This window comes from Ambystoma mexicanum, chromosome 4q, assembly GCF_040938575.1.
Source record: "Ambystoma mexicanum isolate Mex_15411 chromosome 4q, UKY_AmexF1_1, whole genome shotgun sequence".
NCBI lineage: Eukaryota > Metazoa > Chordata > Amphibia > Caudata > Ambystomatidae > Ambystoma > Ambystoma mexicanum.
In genome coordinates, this window is record NC_090928.1 from 550,689,268 (window position 1) to 550,712,602 (window position 23,335).

A 23,335-nucleotide genomic window follows, 5' to 3' on the forward strand; every position below is an offset into this window, starting at 1 on the left:
AGGCCATTTCACTCTGGGGCCATTCGCAAGGTTGTACCTTGTGAGGAGTGTAGTAGGTTGATTTCCTCTACGTCATCCTCCGTTTCTGATCCTGTTACCACAAGGACCACCTCTGTGGGACAGCGTCTTCCTCAAGCTGCCTCACAGGCCATACAGAATTCTGATGACCCTTACCTTTCGACGGTCACAGTTGTATATATGTACTGCGACACAGTACTCTGCAGGGGGGAGCGACTTTGCAGTGCTTTTCAGACTATCGTCTCAGAGCAGGAGAAGACCTGCTCACTACCCAAATAAAACCCACTCTACATCTTCCTCTCTCAGCTCGCCCTTTCTTATCCCTGTGGTTGGTGTCCCCCCCTTTACCTTCCTTTCCCCTCCTCTCCTATTGTGTTGTGTATAAAAAACCCAAACAAATACAAAATAACAAAAATAAAAAAAAATAAGGCTCTTTTCAGAGCCGCCTTTCACAGTTAAAAAATAGAAGTGAAAATAAATGAAGCAGGGCCCTTTGTATTTTTTAGAAGTCCGCTGACAGTCCGCGGACATCTAAAAAATTGGGGTGCTACCCTATCATAACCATTGCAATTTTCTCTGGAAGGAAGTGGTGGCTCTGAAAAGAGCCTTTGAGAGGTGTTTGTATGTCAAAAATTATAAATACTCAACAACTACTTCAAAATGGATGCTGTAATTCTAAAAAAGGTCGCAATGCATTTTGTACATTTCTCAGAAAAATCTGATTGCCAGCATAAGTAAGATGGACTCCATCTCTGCGAAAAATGTATGTACTACGAAACATAATATTTTCATTGTGAAAAGAGGACATGCCAAAATCTCTTAGAAAGGCACAAACAGCCTTATTAACATTGCGCCTTGCTTTTTCCATTTGTGGACCAAATGAAGAAGAACGAAGCCACATTTGTCTCTGCGCAATACGTGAAAATATTACTTGAGAATTAGGAAACATGTCCATGACCTTCCCACGTCCTTCTTTCATAGCAAATTGCAAAGAAATTCCAGACACATGTCCTAAATTGTTCCCTCCACAATGAATTACAATTATGTCTGGATGTTGCTCTGTCTCCAAAGTAGCACAGAGAGGTAGCAAGTCCAACGACCTCATTCCACCTACTCCATGCCAATGTACTTCCACATGTGGAAATCCAAGATCTACAGATACTCCACAGCTTTATGCATGCACCTTCAACCAATGTATCCACGAATCTCCCAAAATCCAAACAATCTGTTTTCTGAAACACACAGCCATAGCTATCTGTTGTTCTCTCAGCAAAAAGAGTATCTGAGAAACTCTCTCCTGGCACAACACACCCACTAAACTTTCCTGACCAATCCCTTTCAGTGCTCATTCTCATTTGCATGACTTCTGAACCCAGAAATCCCTGGATGTAACACCTGATGTCCGCGAACTACCGCCATATCCACGGAAATATTGTAACATGAACAGCCCTTCTACCATTTCCACTTCACTCTCTGTGCCATTCCCTCATTGGATGTAGCTAAGAAGTCACATGACCATCCGCCAATCACATTCAAGACCTCTACATCTAACTGCATCATCATAGATCAGCACTGCAAATGTACTGTGAATCTCTCTGAGTACACGTGTCATATCATTGGCAAGCACCATATACAAGAAATACTGTACAAGTCTCCAAGATTTCTACTTGCAGCTCCTAGCATATCCATATGCATGAACACAAACTTCAGGTATGCATATTTTCTGTACAGTAGATGAACACATTTTCAAACTGACTTTTAGCTTGTGTAATCTGTAAAATGAATCTACTGTCTTTTTTTGCAATCTCCTAAAATCAACTGTCACCTATAAACCTTTATACTATTTACTTTCTTTAAACACACACACACACTCAAATCATGTTAAACTAACATTTTTGAAATGAAATATATAGACTACATATATTCAAACAAAATTGCATGCATGCACACTCTATGTTCAAATCTCAAAAAATAATACTTATACAATTACATCATTTATTTTATTTCTTTATTTATTTAATTACTTTAATTTAAGCATGGCATTGAGGCACTATTACCTGGAAGAGCTTAGTTACAGAAATAGTGGTATTCAGTGGTACATTATGAATTTCACAAGACATAGTAAAGATATTTTGTTTGCTACAGTTAGTCATTGCAATACAATTTGTTCATTAAGAAAATATCATATGTATTGAACTGGTGCGACGTATCTTATGTAAATAAGATAGCTTTAATGGTTTTGAGGAAGGTGCTGAGGATTTAAATTAAAAAAATCAATGTCTAAATTAAAAACAGTGCTATACACAAACAAAATTGGACTCACTAAGCAAGCTAAATTGTGATGATAAGGATCATGGTCCTAAATTCATTGAATATGCAGAAGTACTGAAGATCTTTCGTACAAAGGTGGTGGCCAAGGGAAGTCAACAATGTATTCGGCACACCTACGATCATCAAGTAGTGACCAAAAAAAAAGCTGTAAGAAAAGCCAGGAGGCGATTTGTCAAAACCAGCGCACCAGTTGATCTACTCCTGTACAAAAAATGTAGAAACAACCACAGAAACTGGCTTTTGCAACATAAACACCAATCAGTACAACAAGACAGTGAGAAGATGCTAAAACTGATAACTACTGAAAACATCACTGGCATCTTGAAATTGATCAACGAGACAAGTACCCCTCCTGACTCTAAAATGGTAAACCCCATAGCAGCAACTGTTTGGGAGGCCCACTTTCGTAACCTCTATTCCACGGGGAAAATCTGTGTTCCACAAAAACCTTTATCATCAAATGAGTCCTGGGACATTAAATTCGGAAAACAGGACATTCTAGATCTCATCAACAACTCTAACTCTTCTAGGGCCGCGGGGCCGGATGGCCTTACAAATGACATCCTCAAGAAGGATCTGGAAAAATGGGCCTCATTTATGTTGAGTCTTTTCAACGAGATAAAGAGATTAAAAAAGCTACCCTAATCTTGGACGACGTCCATAATCATGCCGATTTTCAAGAATGGGGACAGGTCTGTGCCCACGAACTACAGACCGATCGCCCTCTTGGATGTCGTGGGCAAAATATTTGCAGCAGTAATTCTGAAACATCGGAAAGACTGGAGTCGGATGGCAAACCACTTGGACCCTTGGCAATCGGGTTTCCGTAAGTGCATCAGGACATCCTTGAATGTCCTAATTATAAACACACTAAAATGCCTGGTCAAGGAGAAGAAATATAAAAACATCTACATCGCGTCTATAGACTTGGAACAGGCGTTCGACTCCGCCAACCGCAGCAGTCTGTGGCACAAACTGAGGGAATGGGGTTGCCTGAATAATCTGAGAGAACCAATGGAGGCACTACACAACGGAACAACTCTCAAAGTCAGGTTGGACAGACAGGGTGCCCTCTCAAATAGTGTGAAGGCCCAGAACGGGCTGAAACAGGGTTGTCGGTTGGCTCCAGCGGAATTTTGCCTTTTTATATCCGATATGCAGGAAGCCTTCGAATAGTTGAGATGTTTCCCCCCTAAGATCACGGGGACTTCCGTGGGAAGGTTGTTGTTCGCAGATGACCTCCTGCTATTAGACCAGACTGCATCTGGTCTACAGCGACAACTAAAGGCACTAGAGTTGTATATACAAGGAAATGGCCTCCGAATTAACCCAAAGACATCAAAGATCCTGAGACTAGGCCCAACCATTGGTGTTAAAAATCTAAGGTGGTTCCTGTTGGGAAAAGTTGTACCAGTGGTCAAGGCCATGGTCTACCTGGGAATAACTTTAAACAACAGTATACAAGATGGTCCGGGTATCGAAAGACTCAGAAGTAAAGTCACAAATCTAGCTTGACAAGCACTGTTAATTAAGCAACGATACTGCTCTTTTTCCCTCCGACCTCTCATAGACTTTTACAGATTGAAAGTTTCGCCCATTTTGACCTATGCCGCTGAGGCAAACTTTTTTCTTACTCCAGAGGTTTGGAAATTGTTGGAGGGCCTATTTTGGAAAAGGGTGTTGAGCTTACCAACATCTATCCCGATTGAAAGCGTGCGCAAAGAACTGGGTTTGTCGTCACTCTACATTTCCATGGTCTGGAAATCACTGACACTTTACGGCAAATGTCTGCATCCCCAGGAAAGAAGTGGGTTTTGGGCTATTAACGAAGCTATGACAAGAAAACAGATCCCGGCCTTAAACAAATGGCAGTTAATTTGTACAGAAATTCTGAACAACATAGCCCTAAATCCGGATAATCTCATGCAAAATCTGCAGAGGGTCAAGAGGAAACTCTTGGACTGGGACTTCCTAGTGTTCGCTAGCAAGTTGAAACTGTTCTAAGAACACAATTGGTGTCTTGAAATGTTTGTAAATAAACGAAAATGGAGGTGTCCTGAAGAACACTATACCTGTCCGTACTGTTCGCTAGCAAGTTGAAACTGTTCTAAGAACACAAGTAGTGTCCTGAAATGTTCATAAATAAATGAAAATGGAGGTGTCCTGAAGAAGACTCTACCTGTCCGTACTGTTCGCTACCAACTTCAAACTGTTCTAGAACACATGCGGTGTCCAGAAATGTTCGTTTGACGTTTGACGCAATTTCAATTACTTCAGGACCCGAACAGTGTCCGTAGAACATCAACGCGCATGCGCAAACCAATGTCCTTGCATTTGGTGTCCTGCGGACAGCCGCTTCCTTCGCGAACATGTGACCGCACCCATGCTGATCGCGTGTTCAGAATGCGGACACTGTTCGTGTCTCCCAAAAATTTAAAAGTACATTTTCAAGTAATCCACAATATTTCTCAATAAAAACTCACCATAGCACAAGTCCCACATACTAATCCTCAGATTCTACGTACTTTTTGAAAGTTTTTCAACCTTTTCTTGTGTTCGATCTGTCCACGGACAGTGCGCATGTCCACGAACCACGTACAAGAAAACTTATAAAAGACCACGCCCTAGAGCTTATTCTCATTGTGTTTCTGGCTATTCTTCAGAGCACAGCTATTTATCCTGCAACTTGCAGATTACATCATTATCGAGATGGCATCCTTGGCTGCACTACTGCCAACTGGTGCTGCACCTGCTTCAGCACCACCCCCACACCCTCCACCACCACCATCTTCCCAAGGGCCTGAAGAGGGGAACGGGAGTGAGGATGCAGAGGAGGAAGAAGAGGATGACGAGAATGAGGTAGAGGAAATCCCTACTACCCGCACTAGGCATGAGTCTTGGGTGTGGCGGTTGTTTACCATTCATGGGAATGGTTCTAAGGCTTGTGCGAACCGTGTCACCTGCAATGAGTGCAAAATGGTACTCAATCGCGGGAGGCATGGTTCGTACAGCTTTGGGACCACTACCATGAAGCGAGACCTAAGGTCATTTCACTCTGGGGCCATTCGCAAGGTTGTACCTTGTGAGGAGCGTAGTAGGTTGATTTCCTCTACTTCATCCTCCGTTTCTGATCCTGTCACCACAAGGACCACCTCTGTGGGACAGCGTCTTCCTCAAGCTGCCTCACAGGCCATACAGAATTCTGATGACCCTTACCTTTCGACAGGTCACAGTTGTATATATGTACTGCGACACAGTACTCTGCAGGGGGGAGCGACTTTGCAGTGCTTTTCAGACTATCGTCTCAGAGCAGAAGACCTGCTCACTACCCAAATAAAACCCACTCTACATCTTCCTCTCTCAGCTCGCCCTTTCTTATCCCTGTGGTTGGTGTCCCCCCCTTTACCTTCCTTTCCCCTCCTCTCCTATTGTGTTGTGTATAAAAAACCCAAAAAAATACAAAATAACAAAAATAAAAAAAATAAGGCTCTTTTCAGAGCCGCCTTTCACAGTTAAAAAATAGAAGTGAAAATAAATGAAGCAGGGAACTTTGTATTTTTTAGAAGTCCGCTGACAGTCCGTGGCCATCTAAAAAATTGGGGTGCTACCCTATCATAACCATTGCAATTTTCTCTGGAAGGAAGTGGTGGCTATGAAAAGAGCCTTTGAGAGGTGTTTGTATGTCAAAAATTATAAATACTCAACACCTACTTCAAAATAGATGCTGTAATTCTAAAAAAGGTCGCAATGCATTTTGTACATTTCTCAGAAAAATCTGATTGCCAGCATAAGTAAGATGGACTCCATCTCTGCGAAAAATGTATGTACTACGAAACATAACATTTTCATTGTGAAAAGAGGACATGCCAAAATCTCTTAGAAAGGCACAAACAGCCTTATTAACATTGCGCCTTGCTTTTTCCATTTGTGGACCAAATGAAGAAGAACGAAGCCACATTTGTCTCTGCGCAATACGTGAAAATATTACTTGAGAATTAGGAAACATGTCCATGACCTTCCCAAGTCCTTCTTTCATAGCAAATTGCAAAGACATTCCAGACACATGTCCTAAATTGTTCCCTCCACAATGAATTACAATTATGTCTGGATGTTGCTCTGTCTCCAAAGTAGCACAGAGAGGTAGCAAGTCCAACCACCTCATTCCACCTACTCCATGCCAGTGTACTTCCACATGTGGAAATCCAAGATCTACAGATACTCCACAGCTTTATGCATGCACCTTCAACCAATGTATCCACGAATCTCCCAAAATCCAAACAATCTGTTTTCTGAAACACACAGCCATAGCTATCTGTTGTTCTCTCAGCAAAAAGAGTATCTGAGAAACTCTCTCCTGGCACAACACACCCACTAAACTTTCCTGACCAATCCCTTTCAGTGCTCATTCTCATTTGCATGACTTCTGAACCCATAAATCCCTGGATGTAACACCTGATGTCCGCGAACTACCGCCATATCCACGGAAATATCGTAACATGAGCAGCCCTTCTACCATTTCCACTTCACTCTCTGTGCCATTCCCTCATTGGATGTAGCTAAGAAGTCACATGACCATCCACCAATCACATTCAAGACCTCTACATCTAACTGCATCATCATAGATCAGCACTGCAAATGTACTGTGAATCTCTCTGAGTACAGGTGTCATATCATTGGCAAGCACCATATACAAGAAATACTGTACAAGTCTCCAAGATTTCTACTTGCAAACACATTTTCAAACTGACTTTTAGCTTGTGTAATCTGTAAAATGAATCTACTGTCTTTTTTTGCAATCTCCTAAAATCAACTGTCACCTATAAACCTTTATACTATTTACTTTCTTTAAACACACACACACACTCAAATCATGTTAAACTAACATTTTTGAAATGAAATATATAGACTACATATATTCAAACAAAATTGCATGCATGCACACTATATGTTCAAATCTCAAAAAATAATACTTATACAATTACATCATTTATTTGATTTCTTTATTTATTTAATTACTTTAATTTAAGCATGGCATTTTGGCACTATTACCTGGAAGAGCTTAGTTACAGAAATAGTGGTATTCAGTGGTACATTATGAATTTCACAAGACATATTAAAGATATTTTGTTTGCTACAGTTAGCCATTGCAATACAATTTGTTCATTAAGAAAATATCATATGTATTGAACTGGTGCGACGTATCTTATGTAAATAAGATAGCTTTAATGGTTTTGAGGAAGGTGCTGAGGATTTAAATTAAAAAAATCAATGTCTAAATTAAAAACAGTGCTATACACAAACAAATTTGGACTCACTAATCAAGCTTAATTGTGATGATAAGGATTATGGTCCTAAATTCATTGAATATGCAGAAGTACTGAAGATCTTTCATACAAAGGTGGTGGCCAAGGGAAGTCAACAATGTATTCGGCACACCTACGATCATCAAGTAGTGACCAAAAAAAAAGCTGTAAGAAAAGCCAGGAGGCGATTTGTCAAAACCAGCGCACCAGTTGATCTACTCCTGTACAAAAAATGTAGAAACAACTACAGAAACTGGCTTTTGCAACATAAACACCAATTAGTACAACAAGACAGTGAGAAGATGCTAAAACTGATAACTACTGAAAACATCACTGGCATCTTGAAATTGATCAACGAGACAAGTACCCCTCCTGACTCTAAGATGGTAAACCCCATAGCAGCAACTGTTTGGGAGGCCCACTTTCGTAACCTCTATTCCACGGGGAAAATCTGTGTTCCACAAAAACCTTTATCATCAAATGAGTCCTGGGACATTAAATTCAGAAAACAGGACATTCTAGATCTCATCAACAACTCTAACTCTTCTAGGGCCGCGGGGCCGGATGGCCTTACAAACGACATCCTCAAGAAGGATCTGGAAAAATGGGCCTCATTTATGTTGAGTGTTTTCAACGAGATAAAGAGATTAAAAAAGCTACCCCAATCTTGGACGACGTCCATAATCATGCCGATTTTCAAGAAGGGGGACAGGTCTGTGCCCACGAACTACAGACCGATCACCCTCTTGGATGTCGTGGGCAAAATATTTGCAGCAGTAATTCTGAAACATCGGAACGACTGGAGTCGGTTGGCAAACCACTTGGACCCTTGGCAATTGGGTTTCCGTAAGGGCATCAGGACATCCTTGAATGTCCTAATTATAAACACACTAAAATGCCTGGTCAAGGAGAAGAAATATAAAAACATCTACATCGCGTCTATAGACTTGGAACAGGCGCTCGACTCCGCCAACCGCAGCAGTCTGTGGCACAAACTGAGGAAATGGGGTTGCCTGAATAATCTGAGAGAACCCATGGAGGCACTACACAATGGAAAAACTCTCAAAGTCAGGTTGGACAGACAGGGTGCCCTCTCAAATAGTGTGAAGGCCCAGAACGGGCTGAAACAGGGTTGTCGGTTGGCTCCAGCGGAATTTTGCCTTTTTATATCCGATATGCAGGAAGCCTTCGAATAGTTGAGATGTTTCCCCCCTAAGATCACGGGGACTTCCGTGGGAAGGTTGTTGTTCGCAGATGACCTCCTGCTATTAGACCAGACCGCATCTGGTCTACAGCGACAACTAAAGGCACTAGAGTTGTATATACAAGGAAATGGCCTCCGAATTAACCCAAAGAAATCAAAGATCCTGAGACTAGGCCCAACCATTGGTGTTAAAAATCTAAGGTGGTTCCTGTTGGGAGAAGTTGTACCAGTGGTCAAGGCCATGGTCTACCTGGGAATAACTTTAAACAACAGTATCCAAGATGGTCCGGGTATCGAAAGACACAGAAGTAAAGTCACAAATCTAGCTTGACAAGCACTGTTAATTAAGCAACGATACTGCTCTTTTTCCCTCCAACCTCTCATAGACTTTTACAGATTGAAAGTTTCGTCCATTTTGACCTATGCTGCTGAGGCAAACTTTTTTCTTACTCCAGAGGTTTGGAAATTGTTGGCGGGCCTATTTTGGAAAAGGGTGTTGAGCTTACCAACATCTATCCCGATTGAAAGCGTGCGCAAAGAACTGGGTTTGTCGTCACTCTACATTTCCATGGTCTGGAAATCACTGACACTTTACGGCAAATGTCTGCATCCCCAGGAAAGAAGTGGGTTTTGGGCTATTAACGAAGCTATGACAAGAAAACAGATCCCGGCCTTAAACAAATGGCAGTTAATTTGTACAGAAATTCTGAACAACATAGCCCTAAATCCGGATATTCTCATGCAAAATCTGCAGAGGGTCAAGAGGAAACTCTTGGACTGGGACTGGATAGTCACTTTGGACTGGCTTAGTGCTTTCCCGTCTATAACTCAGGGCAAGGACGAGCATTACTGTAGGGGTACTGTGCACCCGTATTTGGACAAATTTCCCTCAAGCACGGAAAGGCATCGCTTTCTAAAATTTCACTTAAAGCTCCTTCATACAAGAGAATTTCTAGGGAGAAGAAATAAAAAGGAGGGGCAATCAAGTCTGTGTCGCTGCTGTGGACAGGCGGTTGAAACTCTACAGCACCTGGTGATGAACTGTGGTTCTTTATTGAGTCTTAGAGAAAAATGGTTGGGGACGCACTTTCGAAATCTAAGCACCTTATCTATGCAGGAGAGGTGGTCAATCCTAAGAAGGGGAGGAAAAGTTTCCCTGACTTTGGCCTTGATGAATTTTGTGAGAGAATTTTTTTAAAAACTGGACACTTACAGGGTAATTCATAGAATTTCGCAAAAAAAAGTGGCACACGCGGCTGGCGCACAGTGTGCGAGTGCGAATGTCTGAGCCAGCTGCGTGTGCTAAAATCGATTTCCGTGCACAGCGTATTCATGGATTTTAGCCTCCAAAACCAGCCGTGGCGACGAGTGGCGCAGCGACCCTGCAGCAGCGCCAGTTACGCCCCCAAGAACGCCCTCGCACAAGGAAAAGCCATCAAAATTCCCAATTCAGAGCAAAGGGCTGCGCTAACCCTGGACCAGTTTACAGGGCTGCCAAACAGCAAAGCCAAGCGGGGAACGTGTATTACTGGGGTGCGTGTGAAGTTTCACACGCGAAAGGGCCTGTGCGAGTGGGGTACGTGTATTACTGGGGTTCGCGGGAAGTTTCACACGCGATTTCAGCAGGGTATGTGTATTACGGGGGTTCGCGGGAAGTCACACATGCGATTGGATCCGGGTACGTGTATTTCAGGGGTGCGCGGGAAGTTTCACACGCGAAAGGGCCTGCGCGAGTGGGGTACGTGTATAACTGGGGTTCAAGGGAGTTTTACACGTGAAAGGGCCCTCTGCGAGTGGGGTACGTGTATTCCTGGGGTTCGCGTGAAGTTTCACACGCGAAAGGGCCCTGTGCGAGTGGGGTACGTGTATAACTGGGGTTTGCGAGAAGTCTCACACACGAAAGGGCCCTGTGCGAACGGGGTACGTGTATAACTGGGGTTTGCGTGAAGTTTCACACGTGAAAGGGCCCTGTGCGAGTGGGGTACTTGTATAACTGGGGTTCACGTGAAGTTTCACACGCGAAAGGGCAACGCCCGTGCGTGATACGTCACAGACGCGCTTACGCGCTAAGTGTCTTTCCTCGATTACACACTGACATGCAATTTTTTCATGTGCCAAATCACTCCGTATCAAGCTGGCCACGCGTACACACACGGAAGACCACGCTCCTGCCCTGAAGGCCATTTTCCTGCCCCCCAGAGCCCCGAGCACACTCCCACCTGCCATCTGCTACTGCCTGACTGTCTGCTGCCCACGTGCCCTGCTATTTGGTGCCTGCACATCAGCCATCTGCAGGGGTACAGTTGCTGTGTCCACCCCTGCTAGAACAGAAGACTCCCGACTGGGATACCATCGCTCCACAGCCCAGCCCCAGGACCCAGTTGCCCACGCATTCCTGCCTCTGGGGTTGCCATGTCGGGCACATCTCCATCTGGCACCACTGGCAACCCCCAGCCAGAGAGGCAGACGGCCACCAGCTCACTGCCACCGAAGTTGGTGTCCAGGTGGAGCATGTCCTGGGGCATTATGATGCCCTCTTCGGAACATCACGCGCCAACAAGGAAGGACGGGAGAGGATCTGGGACGACATAGTGGTTGCCATCAACGCGGAGGAGGTGGCAACCCGCGACATCAAGCACGTCAAGAAGCGCTGGGAGGACTTCAGGTCCAGGACCCTCCACAAGGCCCGGCGCCTGGTGGATGGGGGCCTGGCACGCATGAGTAACATCCAGATGAGGGTCCTGGAACGTGAAGGCCCAGCGCTCCACGCCCAGATCCTTCGGAGGCAGACCCGTCCGGAGTTGAACGGTAAGTGGCCAAGCATTGCTGTGTGAGACAGGGCATGTTGCAGTGTGCTAGTAGTCTGATGCTTGCCTGTATGTGTGACATAGGCCATGTATGGATGTGTGTTTGCAGGGACATCATGGTCATGCATGTGAGACCAGTTATGTGTGAACCACATGGTTGGTGCATGTGTTTTAATGCAACATGGGGAGCTCTATGCGGAATGCACACATGAAAGCATGTCTGTCTCTGTTCCTGTACATGAAGGTGGGGTGAGGAATGGGTGCTGATGTCATGTACATGTGTGTGTGTGTGCCAGAGAAGTATGTGTGTGACTTTGAGACGCCATGGCTGCATGTGACTTTGAAGGCAACATCTTGGTTTACAGGGGCCCTTCTACATGGGTGTTGATGTTGATTGCAAGCGCCAGGACTGTTTCTGCATGTGTGTTGTGTGCATTCACCCATGTGTTGTGGAATGACAGGATGGAAGTGGCATTTGACAGTGCCACTCATGTGTTATTGCTTCCTGTCTAGGGTATTTTGTACTGTACCCTGATGCTTGTGTTTTATGTCTCCCTCTACGCAGCGTCAAGTGAAGAAGAGGGCGGAGACGGTGCTGTGGAGCCAAGTGGCGGGGATGCCTCCATTGGGCGGCGACGCAAAGCCCAGCCATCCTCCCTGGAATTACCATCATCCGGGACCGAGGGGGTTGGTGCTGCGTCTGCCACAACGGTTGTGGCGGAAGGGCCAGGTGAGCCCCCACAGGGGCTTCCAATGGCGGAAGATGTTGTGGAGACATCCAGGTTGGTGGTCTACACAGAGGAGGAGGAGCCTGCTACTGAGCCGCACATGGGGCCTGGTGGGGGTAGTACCACTGGTGCAGGTGGTGCAGTCCAGGGCCAGGGTCAGGAGGCAGCACAGGTCACTGTGGAGGGGCCTGTGCATGTCGCTGTCCCTGACCCTGTGACTGCACCACCATGCACCAGCAGGGAGGCCCCGTCCCAGGCCCGTCCGCAGGTAGGGGAGATTGCCATGTCATCTGCCTCTCCACTACCTGCGGACGAGGGGTCCCACGAACGTATGGGCTCCGTCCTGGTTGGTGGGTCCCTACATGTGTCGTGCACTCTGGCGGACCTCTCCTCCTCTGTGGAGACTATGCGCCAGTCGTTCTCCACACCGTCTTCCGGCCCAGATTCCACCAAGGCCCCTTGTGGACCTGGCCCGACCAACACAGCCAGCTTGGTGGAGCTCACATCCCTGCCACAGTCGGGAGTCGGCGGCCCAGCAGAGGTGGACACCAAAACTGGAGACCAGCTGATGGAGGATGTGCAGGCACCATCAGACACGGCACATGGACAGCAGCAGCAGGAGCAGGCTCTAGATGGGAGCCATCATGGCTCGGGGCCTTCGACATCGGAGGGGCAGACATCGGCCAGAGGGCAGGAGGACCCAGGACTGGAAGTGTCTTCCGTGTGGCAGTGGTTAGGACATGCCATAGATGCGGAGCGGCAGCGGGCAGAAGAGGCACGGCTCACGATGGTCAGGGCGGAGAACTCCATGCGGAGGGCCCTGAGGTGGGCCGAGTGCCTCGAGGCAATTCGCAGGGAGTTGGAGGTCAACATGTCCTCGTCCCTGCGAACCCTCAGGGCCTTGGAAGAGGACCGCCTCCAGGACATTGAGCAGGAGTTTGATGATGCCCTGGCCCGGGACATCCAAAAGTGAGCCGTCGGACTAGCCCGCTGCCCTTGTAAATAGTTTTTAGAGTTAGGTTTCCTTTTGGTTTCCTTTTATTTGTGGTCAATGGACAATGCCACACAAATTTGTATTTAGTCATATTTTTAGGTAGGTAGGTAGGTAGGTTTCAATTCTTTTTGGTTGGGATCATGGACCCTTTACATCCTTGGACAATGGATTGTATATAGTTGGACTATGGATTGATTTCTCTTCTTTTCTGTATCATGAACATGAAGCAATGGAGATTTTATTTTATATTTCCTTTGGATTTGCGTTGTTGGAGGGTGACTTTGGGCTGTTTTTATTTCAAATTATTTTGGATTGGTTATCATTTTCAGTCAATCATCTTTTTCACATGCTTTTCATTTCATGTTTCATATTTTGGTATGCTTTCATTTCATTTTTGATTCCATGTACATAATACATTTTCATTTTTTAGTTCCGTGTGGGGGATTCGCTCAATGGCTTGATGCATGTGAAAATGTGGGTTTACACAAGCAATGCCAACCAGTGTATATGTGTGAGGGACATGTGTTGATGTACATAGTTTTGACTTTTTGTTTGTGTCATGAGATCAGCATTTCACTGCTGGGGGATGGGGGTGCTGGGGGACATGAGTGTGGGCCTGCTGGAAGGTGCCCTGCACTGCTGGGGGGTGGGGGTGCTGGGGGACATGAGTGTGGGCCTGCTGGCAGGTGCCCTGCAATGCTGGGGCGTGGAGGTGCTGGGGGACATGAGTGGGGACCTGCTGGCAGGTGCCCAGCACTGCTGGGGGGTGGGGGTACTGGGGGACATGGGTGTGGTCCTGCTGGCAGGTGTCCTGCATTGCTGGGGGTGGGGGTGCTGGGGGACATGAATGTGGGCCTGCTGGCAGGTGCCCTGCACTGCTGGGGGGTGGGGGTGCTGGGGGACATGAGTGGGGACCTGCTGGCAGGTGCCCTGCACTGCTGGGGGGTGGGGGTGCTGGGGGACATGAGTGTGGGCCTGCTGGCAGGTGCCCTGCACTACTGGGGGTTGGAGGTGCTGGGGGACATGAGTATGGGCCTGCTGGCAGGTGCCCTGCACTGCTGGGGGTGGGGGTGCTGGGGGACATGAGTGTGGGCCTGCTGGCAGGTGCCCTGCACTGCTGGGGGGTGGGGGTGCTGGGGGACATGAGTGTGGGCCTGCTGGCAGGTGCCCTGCACTGCTGGGGGGCGGGGGTGCAGGGGGACATCAGTGGGACATGAGTGGGGGCCTGCTGGCAGGAGCCCTGCATTGCTGGGGGGTGGGGGTGCTGGGGGACATGAGTGTGGTCCTGCTGGCCGTTGCCCTGCACTGCTGGGGGGTGGGGGTGCCGGGGGAAATGAGTGTGGGCCTGCTGGCAGGTGCCCTGCACTGCTGGGGGGTGGGGGTGCAGGGGACATGAGTGTGGGCCTGCTGGCAGGTGCCCTGCACTGCTGGGGGGCAGGGGTGCAGGGGGACATCAGTGGGACATGAGTGGGGGCCTGCTGGCAGGTGCCCTGCATTGCTGGGGGGTGGGGGTGCTGGGGGACATGAGTGTGGTCCTGCTGGCCGTTACCCTGCACTGCTGGGGGGTGGGGGTGCCGGGGGAAATGAGTGTGGGCCTGCTGGCAGGTGCCCTGCACTGCTGGGGGGTCGGGGTGCAGGGGGTCATGTGTTGTTGATCAGTGGTGCAAGGTGACATGTGGCTTGGCTGGGGGGCATGCCCATGGTGGATGGGCTACAAGTCCGAGTCTGACGTGTACATGTGGGCCTGTTTAAGAGCTGCGTGTAGGAAGCCATTTCCTTGCATGTGCTTTTCGTGGAGAGCGAGTGGGTGAAATCTGTACTTCTTGTCGGTTCACACGCGATTACTTCACAGCGTTTCTCGTTCATACTCCCTGTTACCTCTGACAGATCTTTTCTGATTTTTTGTTGGGCCTGTTTCCTCAAACAGAGTTCACTTCTCCTTTTGTCCTGTCTCCTCAGACAGCGTACAATTCTTCTTTTGGAGGGGGTGTTGCCAACGCACACACACGCTTATTTTTCACATTCTTTTTCCAGGCAGACGGTGAGTTCTGCATGTACTCATCAACTGTGCTTGTCCGTGTGTCGCGTTCCCCTTCAGAGGTCATTGTAGGCTGCGTGTATTATGCGTACGCTTAATTTTGTGTTTCTGGGTGCCACAGCGGGTTCATTTTTTCACGCACGTGGTCTACGAGGGGTTGCGTGCATGTTTATTTTTGATTTTGGGCTGATTTTGGGCTGTCTGTGTGTTGCGTGACCCCTCATCTTCCCCCAGGGGTTACAAACAGCCTTGTTAGAGCAATAGGGTACGAATTCCATCTGGTATCCTACCCCTTTGACCCCCAATTGCCCAGGACAATGGTTTACTGCAACTCCCATACGCACAACAACATCAGTGCCATGGTTGGGAGGCGACCAAGCGGTAAGGGAGTTAAAGGTGGCCGACCCTCAAGAGGTGGGCATGGTGGGTGCGGTAGGGGACGTGGCCGGGATTTGCAGGTTGCCCCTATGCCCCCATGTGTGGAGGAACAATCAGGGACACCCATGCTCCCCCATGGTTGAGGGAAATGTGGTTTACACTATCCAAGCTCAGCCCCTGTTAGACCAGCCCATTGTGGCACCTGACCTGGCACAGGATGACTCCCTGGCTGACTTACAAGTTGTTGTCACCAATCCACGTGGATCTGGGGCAGCTATGTCATCTGCTGCCCCAAGTATGCAGGTTGGGGAGGCTGCAAGGGCAGCTGCAGCTCCATCCGCCCCAGCTCTGACTCTCCCAGCCAGGACAGTGTCAGTCCCAGTCCATCAAACTGACGTTCCCCCTGCCAAAATTACCCTGCAACCAATGCCTGCATCAAGACCTATGGTCATTGTGCATTCCCACACTCCTACTACCCATTCCACCGGTGATTCTGCCCCTACTGACCAGAGTGGCGTAAGCCACTCTGGCTCTGCTCCACCTTTAAAGAAGAGGAAGAAAGGTGCTCTGGCACGACAGGCTGAGACCCCAGACACGGCTACACACTCTGGTACCTCAAGGAAGCCTTGCTTCAATGATCCGGAACTTGATGCACTTGTGGGCTATGTGTCGGCACATAGCCACAAAATGCTGGTGACTGCAGGGTGCAAGACCACACCTGGTCAACGTAAGGCACACTGGCAGACCATCGCCGACCGCATATGATTGCTACAAGCGGTGGAATGACCTGAAACGCAGAGCAAAGAACAAGCTGGCCTCAAATCATCCCGCTACTCTGGTGACTGGCGGTGGGTCTCCACAAGAGGACAACAAACTCACTGAACATGAGTCTGTTGCTGGGGCCTTCGTCACAGAGGAACACATCCAAGGTGTGGGAGGACTACCTGATTATGATGCATTGTCCGGTGTGTGCCCATGCATGTGTGTGTAATGCATGTGTATGTTGTTTGGGTGACAGGTTCTGATTGAGTGCCAGGTGTGGATGTGTGTGCCTGAGTGGTATGGGTCACCCATGTGCTTCATCCAAAACATTCAGCAGCCTTGGATTTGGGTGTGACAATATCCCTTCTGCCCACATTAGCAATTTGGCTCAACATTACGGCAGTTGCCCTTGAAATGGCATCTTGCAACAACATTGTTTGTATTTTTCAGTGTTCGTTCAGGCTGATTGTTTCAATTCTCCCACTTTTGCTACGCATTCCTCAGCCCTATTGTCAAATTTGTGACATGCTTCTGTCATTGATGAACCCCACATTGGACCACATGTGTTACCTTGTTAGAAGAATGATTTGACCATTCAGGCTAATTGAGTATTGGCCTGATCACAGGAATTTTTGGGGACTGTTTGAATGTGGAACATGATAGTTGTTTCCTGTCATGTTGAAGTGACAAACCATTGATGTGTACATCGACCTGCAATCACTGTATTTTTGGACACTGGATGTGTTGCAGTGTGTGGCACATGCCTATTTTGTCACACTATGTAGCATTTTTCATCTCATCATGTCCATCTCACATGGATGGCTGACAGTATTCATTCACTGACATATGTATCTACTTGTGGAATGTACCATGGCTATGGTACATGCCATCTGTGTGATGGCATGTGTCATGTATGTGTATTGGACATGCCACTCACAGGCCAATGTGTGATGGCAGTGCTACCCAGCATGCTGCAAATGTGTTGCTCTTCCATGTTGGTGTCATCAGTGTCTGCCTTTTGCCTCCCCTTCAAACTCAGTGACAGTGCATGCATGGGACGGTTATAGTCATGTGGGACATGTGTAAATCATGTACTGGTTCTGTAGCTTGTCAGGCCTATTTGGGTGCTATGGTGCTAATGCCTGTTTCCATTTTTTGTCTTTCATGTTTTTGCAGAGTATGACGCACTCGATGCTGTTGAGGTTGAGGAGATGGTGCAGACCCAGGAGGAATCTCAGGCACGACCAGGCACCAGTGGGGGACGTGGTGTGGTGGTGGGTGAGAACCCAATCTTGCTGCAGACCATTCTGTCTAGGGGTGCCTCTGGGTGCACCTCACCAGACCTCTATTCAGGTGCAGATTCGGATGATGAGATCTATGTGGCGTTGCAGGTAAGTGTTTTGGCAGGGATTCTGTTCTGTCCAACCCACCTGTACCAGGGGTAGAACCCTCTATGGGGATGTCAGTGTTGGTAAGTCTGCCTTTGGCGGTTACAGATGCAGGGCCCATCCTGTTCCTGGGCCAGCAGATCAGAGGAGGAATGCAGTCCTGCAGCCTCAGGCAGTGCTGGCACAGCAAGGCGCAGCTCGCCTTGCCCCAAACAGGTGTAGTGCCCGCCGACGTGGTGGACGTACGCCACCAGGCAATACCGCATGGGAACAATCCATTTATGGTATGGCAACCCAACAGGCAGCATCAGTTGAGATGATGGCTCAAGCAATGGAGAGGGTGGCCATTTCCATTGTCCCCCCTGAAAGGCAGATGGAGCTACTACAACAGGCAACAGACTCCATTTGCCAATCACACAGGGAGGACATGTTGGCGTCCAACAGGGGCAGACGGGCGTCACTGGAGACTCTACGCCAATCGATATCAATAGAGTCCCAGGGCCACAGGGAAGCCCTGAGGGTAGAACTCTATCACCTTAGGGAGACTCTTGTTGACCTTGAGGCTTCCACTAACTTGAGTACAAAACAGCAGCTGGAGCGTCTCACACGTTCGCTCTCAGCTGAGATGCATGCAACTCGGGTTGAGATCCGGGCATCACGTATGGTGCTGCATGGGGATCTCTGCACTATATTCCTCCAGAACGAGACCTTCCACACCCGCATGCTTGCTGCCATGGAGGACCATACCAGGGCTTTGCGTGGGCTGCCTCCCATGGCACCACCACCTCCTGTGGCAGCACCACCTCCTGTGGCAGCAGCAGAGGGTGATGAGAGCGACAGCAGCAGTTCTCCCACATTAGCATAGCCATGCAGGCCATGAGCCCATGGAGGTGTTTTTTTTTCCCCAACATCCACACAGGTGGGTGTTGGTGCGCACCCTGTCCTCGGACCTCCTGGGTGGCCTCTCCCCTCGGCCCCCACATGGCCATTTTTGATTTTGCATTTTGGATTTTTTTTTTTGCAGTGTGTTGCCTTGTGTGGCTCCCGAGGGCATCCACTGTATTCCGGCTGGGCACATGCAGGCTTGTCCTGAGTTTGGGTTAGATTCTTGGATTCGTGAGACACACACCCCTCCTGCTTCCCGTTTCCATGGGCTTGCAAAGGGTGTGCCCAAGTGACATTGACTTACACGGTGATGTAGGACTCCCATGAGCTGTGTGGGCAATCTGTAGTCAATACTGTGTATACATTCCTAGTGGATATTGTTGTTGAATTGTACACTGCATGGTGTATTGCTATGTGCTTGTGCATCCATGTCTTTCACCCAATTTGCAGGTTAATTCCTCATATCTTCACAAGGCAGTCTACTTTGGAGATGGAGTTCATGTTGTAAGCAGTGAACTTGGACATTTGTGTGGCAGCAGCACTCTACAGTTGGAAGTGGCCGATGTGCTGGCATGATCAGGTTGTAAGACTACCACTACTTTAATTTAGTACTGTCATGTTTGTGCTATGTTTGAGGTTGTGTAGCTGCATTGTATTGTTGGTAAGTATTTGGTCATGTGTGTTGTTAGTTCTACATTACTGGGAGCATATTGTGTGTGGGCAGTTTCCATTAAGGACACTGTACTTTGACACTTGTGTCATGTTTTGGGGATTGCTTTGTTTGCTCTGATATAGCATGACATGCCACGGTGTGTTGGGTGGCGGTGCTGGGGAGGGATTGGGTTACATGGCACTGTTGTCATGTTGTATTTTGCAAGGGGGTAATGATTTTTGCAGCATAGATGTGTGTCTTTTGATGACACTGCATTGGTGGTGTTTGTGTAGGTAGGAATGCACATAATGTAACACTTCCAGGTGACCAATCTCAGGCTGGTATGGTTGTGACAGTGACTGTCCCTTATGTCATCATCATTGATTGTCTTGTCAGCTGGTATGTGCCAGGGCTGTGTGCACTCCACAGGGGTGTGATTTTAGGTGAAGTAATTAGCTACCAACTGCGTACGGGCTGCCTCATCCCATGCCCTTTCCCCTCCCATGCACAGCGGGCGTGCATGTGGTTGGGGATGTGGGGGCACCACCATGTCCACGGGCAGGCCCCGGCATGTTGTAACGTTGTGCAGGACACATGCTGCCACTATGATCCTGCACACTACTGGGGGAGCGTATAACAGCTGCCTGCCAGAACAGTCAAAGGAGCGAAAGCATGACTTGAGCACTCCGAATGTGCGCTCCACTATGCCCCGGGTTGCAATGTGGGCTGTATTGTATCTTACCTCGGGTGGCATGGTGGGGTCCGAATTGGCGTCATCATGTGGGTGCTCAGAGGGTAGGCACTGTCCCCAGGGGAGGTGGTGATGGGTATCATAAGTGGGGTTGTGACATTGCTCAGTATCTGACATGCATGCATGTGCTGTGGCATTTATATTCACTGAGCAGCCATGTATCGCCATGCCACCCAGCTTCTAGGTCCCGCTTTAGGGTTGACATTCTGTGGGTGGACCCTGGATAGTTGGCATATACTGAGGTGATGATTCCCTTGGCATCACATACTACCTGGACGTTGATGGAATGCCAGTGCTTGCGGTTTCTATAGATGTGCTCTGATGCTCTGGGGGGACGTAGAGCCACATGCGTGCAGTCAATGGCACCTAGCACTTTGGGGAAGTGTGCCACCCCGTAAAAATCCTGGGCGGCAGCCTGCCTTTCTGCAGGTGTTCAGGGCAGGCATATGTACCTGTGGACTGATGGGCGTGCAGTGATGATATTCAAGACATGGTGTAGGCAGCGTGACTGCGTGGCCTGTGACACCCTCCCACTATAGCAGTTGTCCGTTAAAATGATTCAGTGGCCAAGAAGTGCAGCACATTGAGGACCTTACGCAGGGGGCTGAGTGCTTGGGAGCACAGGGTGGGTGATGTGAGGTCATCCTCCCACTCACTGACCAGGTTGAGTATTATGTGAGGTGGAAACGTGTACCTCCCATACACCTGGTCATCAGGCATCCCAAAAAGGCTGGTTCTGGGTGTAAAAATTCTAGGCCTGACTATCCTCCTCCTCCTCCTGCGGTATCCCACGACCACTGCTGCTAGGAATGGTATATTCATCCTGGCGTCTGTGCTTGTTTGTGGTTTGCGTGCACTTTTATGCTGCACGGATCCACGCACACCTGCTTCCTGCTGGCGTACGTGTTTCCTGATTAGCGCAGCTTTTTTGGCGCACGCCTTAGCCCCATTTGATTCCATGATTACGTGTTTTGAACGTGCGTGTGGGTGTTCCGCGCACTTGCCTCCTGTACTTCCCCCGTGGCGCCCACATTTTCACGAGTTGTTCCCCATTCAGCGTGTCACGCCCCTTGTTCCTCCTACTTTTTTTGTGTGCGCCGCGCTATGTGCGATTTCGCTGTGCACTTAGCGCACACTGTTTGAAGACCTGTGCGCCAGCGTGCACCACGCAGAAATTTGGCGCACCTCCTGAGATTTACACGCGCACGGACTTCCATGAATCGCTGTGCGCGGGTTTCGCTGCGATTTTCGCACTGGCACTGCGATTTGCACACTTTCGCACACTTGCGCTGAAAATTTCAGTGCACATTAATTCCATGAATCGGCCTCTTAGTTATTTCTCTTTTCCTTCTTTTTATTTTTATTTAGTTTTCCTTCTTTTTTTTATTCTGTTTTATTACTTTTCCTCCCTATATATAGCTGATGTAATGTGTGTTTTCTTCTTTCTGTTAAACATTGATTTAAAGATGCATTTAAAGTTTTTTTGGAAACTAATTGATGCATTCAAAAATAAAAAAAATAAAAAAACAAACACAATTACTAATTTGTTTCTTTTACAATTGCAGTGAAGACCATTCTACTGAAAAGAAGCAGCCGAATTTGAAGAACAAAGAAGAACTAAGAAGTAACCTGTTCATTTTATAAAAAAAGTAAGTAGAATATCACCATAATATTTGTATTATTACTCAAACACACTGTAAAGATAATTCATGCTATTTCTGTGCCTAAAATAGAGATTATGCACCATTATGTCCAAAAATCCCATGTCTTAAAAAGCGATTTACAGCCAGAATGGCCCACAAATTCCTATTTTTGGACTCACAAATTACCCAACTCAACCACTAGAATTTTTATATTATAGAACAAACAACTGTTTTAATTGTATACATTAGATTTACTATTTGTACTTCTCCACAACACTAGCTTACTTTTTTCTGTCATCTTAACCCCAGTTTAGTAGCACACAAATTCAAGAATACCCATCCCTACTAGTTGTAGTTCCCAATGCACAATCACACACCATTACATACATCTTTAACATCTTACTCAAACACTCATGCACACAGCACACATACATTGCAGAACACCCCAACCCACAGCTTCTTTATTTTTTTCAACAGACCCTAAAGAATGCCTACCAAAAGTCAAATCTGTAGAAAGCAACGCAGAAGTAGAGCAAATGAAAATAAAAGTGTCCAACATAAGCATCCATCTCTAGCAGAATTTGTAAAAAAAAGTTGAAACAAAACAGCTAATACAGTCATTCAGTGAAACACAAGAAGTGTCAAGTACAAAAACCTTGCCTCCTCTATCAAAATGTAAAACAAACACAAAAACAATTAACAGAAAATCAGCTATCACTACAGATAACACTGCTTCTTTAAATTTTGATATAGTGCAAAGTAAGCATACCAAGAAAAGTATTTTAGCCAAAATGTACCATCACAAAGTCCTTCAAAATCTTATAAAAACAGGAGAGAAATCAGGTTCAATGCTTAAAACCTATCGTAGGAAATTAATCTTAGAAGTGTTGACAGACAGTGCAATTCTTCTCAAAAGAATTTTATTTATTTTAGTGTTAAACAAAATGAAACCACTAACAAAACTAATAACTAAATTACAAAAAAGACTTCTCAATAAATGAAATGTCAACAGAAAGAACTTCTTAAGTATCTGCGGAGGTGAATGGAGTCACACTACGACCACAGAAACATACTTTAATGAAGAAGCGTACAAACAAAAGCAAACAAATACATAGCAGTGGTCGAGGTTATGAAAAAGTGAATAATACCATAATGGAGCAAGAAGCACTCCTTAAAAAAATATGCCCTAAAAACTTAGAATTACCGCTCCATTCAACTGAATCAGAACATCTAGTGTACAAATGGCCATGCACATCAATGTGTAACATTCCCAAACAATTTTTAGTCTTTACGCCAATTCCTCAATCAATATGTAAAAAGCAAAGACAAAATCAAAATTAAACTACTGCAAAATATGGATTCCTGTCCAGTGCCCAAGTACACAGGACTACAAGGACATTCATTGGCCTGCATTACAGGACCTACTTGTAAAACCACCTTCCATGATATCAAA